Source organism: Lactuca saligna, chromosome 6, assembly GCF_052625555.1.
Source record: "Lactuca saligna cultivar CGN05327 chromosome 6, ASM5262555v1, whole genome shotgun sequence".
NCBI classification, from domain to species: domain Eukaryota; kingdom Viridiplantae; phylum Streptophyta; class Magnoliopsida; order Asterales; family Asteraceae; genus Lactuca; species Lactuca saligna.
Genome location: NC_136422.1, coordinates 54,542,710 through 54,552,062, shown reverse-complemented (window position 1 = coordinate 54,552,062; position 9,353 = coordinate 54,542,710).

Genomic DNA, 9,353 nt, shown 5'->3' with positions numbered 1-9,353 from the left:
GTTCATATATATATATATATATATATATATATATATATATATATATATATATATGTGTGTGTGTGTGTGTGTGTGTATGTATCTATATATATATATATATGTATATATGTATCTATATATATATATATATATATATATATGTATATATATGTATGTGTATATATATATATATATGTGTGTGTGTGTGTGTGTATATATGTAACACCCCAAAAATACGAGCCAGAAATTTCATTTTTAAAACGTGTGCTTAGCCAAAACATTAGGAATAAAACTTTCAACCATCATATCATTTCACAAAAGATATTGCATGTCTGGAAAACATTGTTATAAAAACAGAAACGTGTCAGAGTACAAATCCCCAGGTGATATCATAATGCAGAATATAAGCATGTGTGTGATGTACTGCTACCGCGCCAGCCCCTTCCCCTTCGAAGAAGAGGTACCTGAAATCAAAACTGAAAACTATAAGAACGAAGCTTAGTGAGTTCCCCCATCATACCACATACCATACAATCACATGTCATACATATTGCCAGACATTTCTGGGGTGCCCGACCTACCCGATACGGCCATTCTGGGGTGCCGACCTACCCGTGTCAAGCCATTCTGGGGTGCTGACTACCCATGTCGAGCTATGCTGGGGTGCTGACTACCCTTCGGTCCTAACAACCGAACCTCGGGGACTATTTAACCCCTACTTCTACTATCATATATATCATTACACAAACATAATATCAGACATATATGGGGTGCCTGAACTACCCTTCGATCCTAACAACCAAACTCGGGGACTGGTCCCCTCCTACTACCTCTATCGCATATAACATAACAAGCCAGCATGCAAACATATCATCACATACTGTCAGACGTATTTGGGGTGTCTGACTACCCTTCGGTTGTGACATCCCCATTTTCACGGCCAGAAAAGACCGATTTTGTTTATGCTTTATAAAAATCAGAGTACTTCATTTTATAAAAAGGTTGCGGAATTTGTTCCCAGAAAAACACGATAAATACGTTATTAAAACATTTTCGAAGAAACGTATTTTTATTCATCTTAAAACGTTTGGGATGTCATCGTTAATACAGAAACATAAGCATAAACAGAACTTACATGTATTTACACTAGTGATCTACATCTCTTTAAATCTCTCAGTGTAAAGTGACTTCGTATCAACACCTGTAATATAAATAAACTGAGTGGGTCAGGTTGGGAAACCTGGTGAGTACATAGGGTTTTCAACCCACAATAATATAATTATTATGTTCAATCAAAGAATCAACCCAATTACCCATCCCCGTTATCTTTTTTTTTACTCTTTAAGGATTTATCCTAAGAGTCATCTATTCTTCATTCGTTTGTTCCGAAGTCCCTTACTTCCAGGGTTCTAGGACTGGCACTAAATCCATAGCTGCCAATGTTCGTTCATAAAGCACTAATTCCATAGCTGCTATAGTCTATTCATCGGGTACTAAATCCATAGCTACCAGTCTTTATCTAATAGGTACTAAGTCCATGGCTACCAATGTTCAACAGGTACTAAATCCATAGCTACCACGTCTAACAGGTACTAAGTCCATAGCTACCGGTGTTTGTCCCATAGGCACTAAGTCTATAGCTGCCAATGTATACTCACATCATCTTCTATCTCTCATCATTTATCTACCCATCATCATACCCAACATATTCATATATATAAAATACGTATACAGTTTAAATCCTTTAAAACATGTATAAAACGTTCATCCAGCATAGACAGCAAGTATTCAGATAATATGCACACATAGCACGTAGTTTATATAAAATACTTCATATCTATGTGTAAGATGAAAGGGACTATGCACTCACCTGAGAAGGTGGTGACTCGGTACTCGGACAGCGCTTCGTTTACTTTAAAATAATTTCTTTCGACGAAACCTAGTATTATCACCAATAGATTTTAGTCTATTATTCGCCGAGACTAATTAATAGTCTAGCTATTATTACTATTATATAAGCGAAAAAAAATACTTATATAACCCATAATAATAGCCCAAGTATTTATTATATGTTCTTAATAACGTTAATATAATTAAATAAAAACTATATTAAAAATAGTGTAGGCGTAGCTCACTTACAGCGGGTTTTATAGAAAACCAGGCTTTGCTTGGAGCAGCGTTTCCGAGCCGAAAATCTCTTCTTCTCGGAGCCGTCGAGCACTCCGGGGCTTCCGCCTCGTGCTAGGGAGGTTCCCTAGGCTTTTCGGGGGATTTCGGGGCTAGAGAGAGGTTCTAGAGAGAGAGTAAAGAGAAGAAAGAATGGGAAAGGTGTGAAGAAAATGAGGGTGGGAGAGGTGGTATTTATAGGGTGAAAATGGCTGAACTTGGTGCCACATGTCACCATCTAGTGGCAAGACTTGGGGAGAAAGCAATGGCCAAGATTGTGCCACATCATCCATTTTCGCACAACACACTTCCGACTTCTAAAATCCGTAACTTTCACATACGACCTCCGTTTTTGATGTTCTTTATATCCACGCGTAGGTAAAAATAATTTCTACAACTTTCATTTTGACTCCGTCGGCTAATTCTCGACCGATCTTAAATTTAACAGTACGAGGCGTTTAGACTGTTAAATGACCGCGAAGAATTCGTAACTCCTTCATACGGACTCCGTTTTCGTTTGTATTTTTACCTTTGAGTTCCTATTAATGAGATCTTCAACTCTCATTTATTTCACGTAAGCCAAAAACCGCTCGAACTAAAATTCGAGTTTCGGGCTGTACACTGCTAAGCCGAATCTTAGAAAAATCATAACTTCCTCATACGAAGTCAGATTTGGGCGTTTTTTTTTATCAACCCTCTTAGTTTAACATATTCTACGACTTTTGTTTAGATTTCTAAGGCTAAAAAGTCTTCTATCGTAAATTCACTATTTACGTCTTCCGGTGTCGTGCCGGTTTTGCCGTAAAACTTCGGCGGGCCATAACTTCTTCGTTATAACTCGGATTTCGGCGTTCTTTATATGTACGGAAACCTTGTGACATATTCTAAAATTTGGTCAAGATTATTTATTCTAAATAATCTTTTGTCAAAAAGTCATTTTCGATCCCTGTTGCCTCTAAATTGACTAGCCCGGATCTGCGGGCGTTACAATTATCTCCCCCTTAGGATGATTACGTCCCAGAATCATCAACGAAACAGGGCTCGTATAATGACTCCATACGTCATCTCTTCATCCTAGGTAATAATTATAACTTCTTTATTCCTTCGAGTCTATCTTTTAGACTTATTGTCTGTAAGTAGTACTTAATTGTGCACCTGCTATCTTCTTCAGGTTAGACTCCAGATTACGACGTATCATCATGTGATGCTCGTTTAGACTAGGTCTTTTAGAGTTAAATTCTGAAATAAACTATGCCTTCCTTCACGTTCTAATGTGATATAATCACACTTTAACATGTAGCATTTCTAGCTACCAACTTCTTTAGCGTCGAGCCGATACTTCTATTGGTCGCTTTGATTTTTAATCGTTTGGTTTAAGTCGGACGCTATATCAAACTTGGTTCTCTGAACCACGTAACCTACTCATCGTAGTCGGACTCAATGTGACATGACCACTAGGGTTGGGATAACAACAATCTTCTTAGTCATTACCGAAACAATGGTAACGGCATACTTGAATAAAACGAAATCAATTACTGGCTTCTTGGTAACCTTGTGACTTTCCCTGATCCAAGTGTGAGTCCTGTGCTTCCGGTAGTATAGGCCTCTACTACCATTCACACCTACTCATACTCGTCCCAAGTATTGTCCCGCAGTTTCCCAAGTCACCATGCAGCAATTCATACAATCATTCAACACATCAGATAACAAAATGAAGGTTTTATATCATTTCTTGAAACGATTACATAGGTGTTCAAGTTCACCCTAGACTATGCCTCTACTAGGCTACATCATACGAAACTATGACTACTGCATAATCCGATCCTCGGGTAAGAAGTCCTCATTCTTGATTCCTCGCATGGTTCTCTGCTTCGTCGAGGATCATGTGAAATGCCCTTGGCCTTGGTGGCGTTTCTGGTCTTGCTGCTTTATTTTTCTTTGGGCAGTCTCTGGACATGTGCCCCTTGCCTCCACATCCATAGCATACTTTGTCATTATGCGTGCAGTCTTTGGAATAGTGACCAGTCCTCCCACACTTGTAACAAGTCACTTCTTCGTTGCACTTTCCACCATGCTTCTTCTTGCATCTATCACACCATCTTGCTTCACCTCCATTTGCTCCTCCAAACTTTGAGAATTTGCTTTCCTTGTTCGGCCTCGAAGATCCTTCAAACTTCCGCTTCTCTCCTACCTTATCTTTTTCTAGACCCACCTTTTCTCTTATCTGAGCCTCTACGTTCTTAGCTGCCCTAACAGCTGCTTTCAAGGTAGTTGTCATTTTGACCATTCGGCCAAAGTCAGTGGGCAGCCCGTTAGCAAACCTATCAATCTTGGAGAGTTCAGTAGGCACCAAGTAAGGGAATAGCTTCATCCTCTCGGTGAATGCGGTGGCATACTCATCAACACTCATCTTTCCTTTCTTCAGGTTCTGAAACTCGTTGTTTAGGTCTATCAGATCTATCTCCGAGCAGTATTGCATTTTCAACTGTTCCAAAAACTCTTCCCACGACATCCTTAAGGCTTCTCCTCGTGGCATCGTATCTGCCAATAGTTTCCACCAGCTCAAGACTCCAGTTTTCAACTGTCTTACTGCGAAGACAGTCTTCTGTTTCTCGTTACAGCTGCAGCTCTCAAACACCATCTCCATCTCAGAGATCCAATCCATAATCTCAACCGGCTTCGGGCTTCCTGAGAGACTTGGTGGTTTCGCACCCAAGAAATTCTTGTACATCCGCCCATCCTTGTTGTTTCTCCCTTCTGGGCCATCCCTTTGCTCACCTTGAGTCCCTACTTGACTTACTTGGCGGCTGTAGTTCCCTTCCTCAGATTGCTCGGGAACTGGCTCCGTTGGTTCAACATGTACGGTAGGTTCGTCCCTGTTTAACATTTGTCTCATTTCTTCCCTTTGTTCAGCTAACATAGCCCGAATCATGGCTTGAACTCCAGCCATGGTGACTGGCTCAGGCGCAACTTCTTCAACAACAAGTATTTGCTGAACCACTGGGGGTTGGTTTCGGTTCCCATTCACATTTACGTTTCCGCTACGGGTTCTTGCCATCTTGATCTCTACACCGAATAAGGTGAATCTAGATCTTAATTTAGGATTGACGTCTTAAATCATCCTTATCACTCCAAAACGTTTATATGCTAGTTCTAATATCGTAGTCGTACGTTTAGAATCCTAAACACCTAAGGTTTCCAGATCCGGTCGGCAACAGACCATAGATCCGAACAACTAACGGCATATCAGGCACAAGTATTTAGCACATAAAAGCATTTTAGGCATAATTCCTAAAATAAGCTAGTGCTTACACCTCACAATCATCGCTTAGCATTCCAAGTTTAAGTCTAGAAATAAATCCATATTCCTAGTTCGCTTAAACTAATGCTCTGATACCAACTGTGACATCCCCATTTTCACGGCCAGAAAAGACCGATTTTGTTTATGCTTTATAAAAATCAGAGTACTTCATTTTATAAAAAGGTTGCGGAATTTGTTCCCAGAAAAACACGATAAATACGTTATTAAAACATTTTCGAAGAAACGTATTTTTATTCATCTTAAAACGTTTGGGATGTCATCGTTAATACAGAAACATAAGCATAAACAGAACTTACATGTATTTACACTAGTGATCTACATCTCTTTAAATCTCTCAGTGTAAAGTGACTTCGTATCAACACCTGTAATATAAATAAACTGAGTGGGTCAGGTTGGGAAACCTGGTGAGTACATAGGGTTTTCAACCCACAATAATATAATTATTATGTTCAATCAAAGAATCAACCCAATTACCCATCCCCGTTATCTTTTTTTTTACTCTTTAAGGATTTATCCTAAGAGTCATCTATTCTTCATTCGTTTGTTCCGAAGTCCCTTACTTCCAGGGTTCTAGGACTGGCACTAAATCCATAGCTGCCAATGTTCGTTCATAAAGCACTAATTCCATAGCTGCTATAGTCTATTCATCGGGTACTAAATCCATAGCTACCAGTCTTTATCTAATAGGTACTAAGTCCATGGCTACCAATGTTCAACAGGTACTAAATCCATAACTACCACGTCTAACAGGTACTAAGTCCATAGCTACCGGTGTTTGTCCCATAGGCACTAAGTCTATAGCTGCCAATGTATACTCACATCATCTTCTATCTCTCATCATTTATCTACCCATCATCATACCCAACATATTCATATATATAAAATACGTATACAGTTTAAATCCTTTAAAACATGTATAAAACGTTCATCCAGCATAGACAGCAAGTATTCAGATAATATGCACACATAGCACGTAGTTTATATAAAATACTTCATATCTATGTGTAAGATGAAAGGGACTATGCACTCACCTGAGAAGGTGGTGACTCGGTACTCGGACAGCGCTTCGTTTACTTTAAAATAATTTCTTTCGACGAAACCTAGTATTATCACCAATAGATTTTAGTCTATTATTCGCCGAGACTAATTAATAGTCTAGCTATTATTACTATTATATAAGCGAAAAAAAAATACTTATATAACCCATAATAATAGCCCAAGTATTTATTATATGTTCTTAATAACGTTAATATAATTAAATAAAAACTATATTAAAAATAGTGTAGGCGTAGCTCACTTACAGCGGGTTTTATAGAAAACCAGGCTTTGCTTGGAGCAGCGTTTCCGAGCCGAAAAGCTCTTCTTCTCGGAGCCGTCGAGCACTCCGGGGCTTCCGCCTCGTGCTAGGGAGGTTCCCTAGGCTTTTCGGGGGATTTCGGGGCTAGAGAGAGGTTCTAGAGAGAGAGTAAAGAGAAGAAAGAATGGGAAAGGTGTGAAGAAAATGAGGGTGGGAGAGGTGGTATTTATAGGGTGAAAATGGCTGAACTTGGTGCCACATGTCACCATCTAGTGGCAAGACTTGGGGAGAAAGCAATGGCCAAGATTGTGCCACATCACCCATTTTCGCACAACACACTTCCGACTTCTAAAATCCGTAACTTTCACATACGACCTCCGTTTTTGATGTTCTTTATATCCACGCGTAGGTAAAAATAATTTCTACAACTTTCATTTTGACTCCGTCGGCTAATTCTCGACCGATCTTAAATTTAACAGTACGAGGCGTTTAGACTGTTAAATGACCGCGAAGAATTCGTAACTCCTTCATACGGACTCCGTTTTCGTCTGTCTTTTTACCTTTGAGTTCCTATTAATGAGATCTTCAACTCTCATTTATTTCACGTAAGCCAAAAACTTCTCGAACTAAAATTCGAGTTTCGGGCTGTACACTGCTAAGCCGAATCTTAGAAAAATCATAACTTCCTCATACGAAGTCAGATTTGGGCGTTTTTTTTATCAACCCTCTTAGTTTAACATATTCTACAACTTTTGTTTAGATTTCTAAGGCTAAAAATTCTTCTATCGTAAATTCACTATTTACGTCTTCCGGTGCCGTGCCGGTTTTGCCGTAAAACTTCGGCGGGCCATAACTTCTTCGTTATAACTCGGATTTCGGCGTTCTTTATATGTACGGAAACCTTGTGACATATTCTAAAATTTGGTCAAGATTATTTATTCTAAATAATCTTTTGTCGAAAAGTCATTTTCGATCCCTATTGCCTCTAAATTGACTAGCCCGGATCTGCGGGCGTTACATCGGTCCTAACAACCGAACTCTACTACTATCACATACAAACATATCATGCTAGCATATAACATATCAAGTAGTAGCAAACCTAGATGATATCACAAAGACAATCATCTATCATACATCTCTTACTGGTGGGCCGACATTGTGGCCTTAGAACCACCGCTACTGGAAGGTAACTCACCTCGTAGCTGCTGATCTGTGTGGGAATGGTCTGTCTGCTGCTGCTGCTCCGAAAATCGTCCGGCTGCAATTCCCACCAAACACTTAGTCAAATACTGCTAACTGCCTTCAAGGTAAATTGTCCATTTACCCTTAACAAGTCATGAGTCAAGTCACAGTCAACTGCCAGTTGACCAGACTCGCCGAGTTGGCTTGCCAACTCGCCGAGTCTCTTTCTCTATACCCAAGGCCAATAATCCTTCATCCTACTCGCCGAGTTCTATGAACAACTCGCGGAGTTGTATAAACAACTCGCCGAGTTGTTCTTGAGACAAGAAGATCGCCATGAACTCGTCGAGTCATGGCATTGACTCGTCGATTGACTTTATGAGTGAGTCTAGCTTCCGACCCACTGAGTCACACCCAATGACTCATTACTCCCAACCTCCAATGAGAAAAAGGGGAAACTCGGGGACTCGCGACTCAACTCGTCGAGTCGGCCACATGCAATTACTACGCACTCGATTTTTCTTGAATCCAGCTCATGCCATTCACAGATATGGGTTTCTAGGGCATGGATTACAAGTAAAGTTTCCAACTTTACGTGTAGATATTCACCAATGAAGGTTTTAGGGCTCAAACTGCACCAAAAGGGGTAGATCTAGGACTTTCATGCAATATGACTCCATAAAGGCAGTAGATCCAAGCTCCAGGGACTAAATCATGCCTAGATCTAGAGGCTAACAACTTATTACAACCCACAATGCACAAACAAGCTTGGGGAATGGCTCAAGGACTTTCATGAAGCTAATAGAGACTACAAGCTTGAAAACAGAGGGGAAACGAGCTATACCTCAAGGAAAACGTTGAGATGACACAAAGATGCCTGACCTCCTTCTCCTCTTCTTGATCTACTCTTCTTTCTCCCCAAAATCTTCAAGAACACACCAAAACACTTCAATCTCACAAGGAATAAGGGTATAAACAATGATGGGAGCTCTGAGGGTGAAGGGGGCGTGCTTAGGGGCGGATAAGAGGGTTTAAATAGGGTGAAAACCCTTGAAATTTAGGGTTTCATCAAACAACGGGGACTCGCCGAGTCGCCAACTTAAACGTGCCCCCGAACCGCGTCCCTACTCGGCGAGTCGGACCTACAACTCGCCGAGTCCAAGGCTAAAAATGACAAAAACTTAGATAAATTTTACGTACCAGGAACCAGGTGTTACAATATATATATATATATATATATATATATATATATATATATATATATATATATATATATATATATATATGATATAACATTGTGGGATGAAAATCCTATATGCTCACCAGGCTTCCAAGCCTGACCCACTCAGTTTTCTTTGTATTATAGGTTATGGAACGAGAGAATAAGTTGGCTGACATAACGAGAGA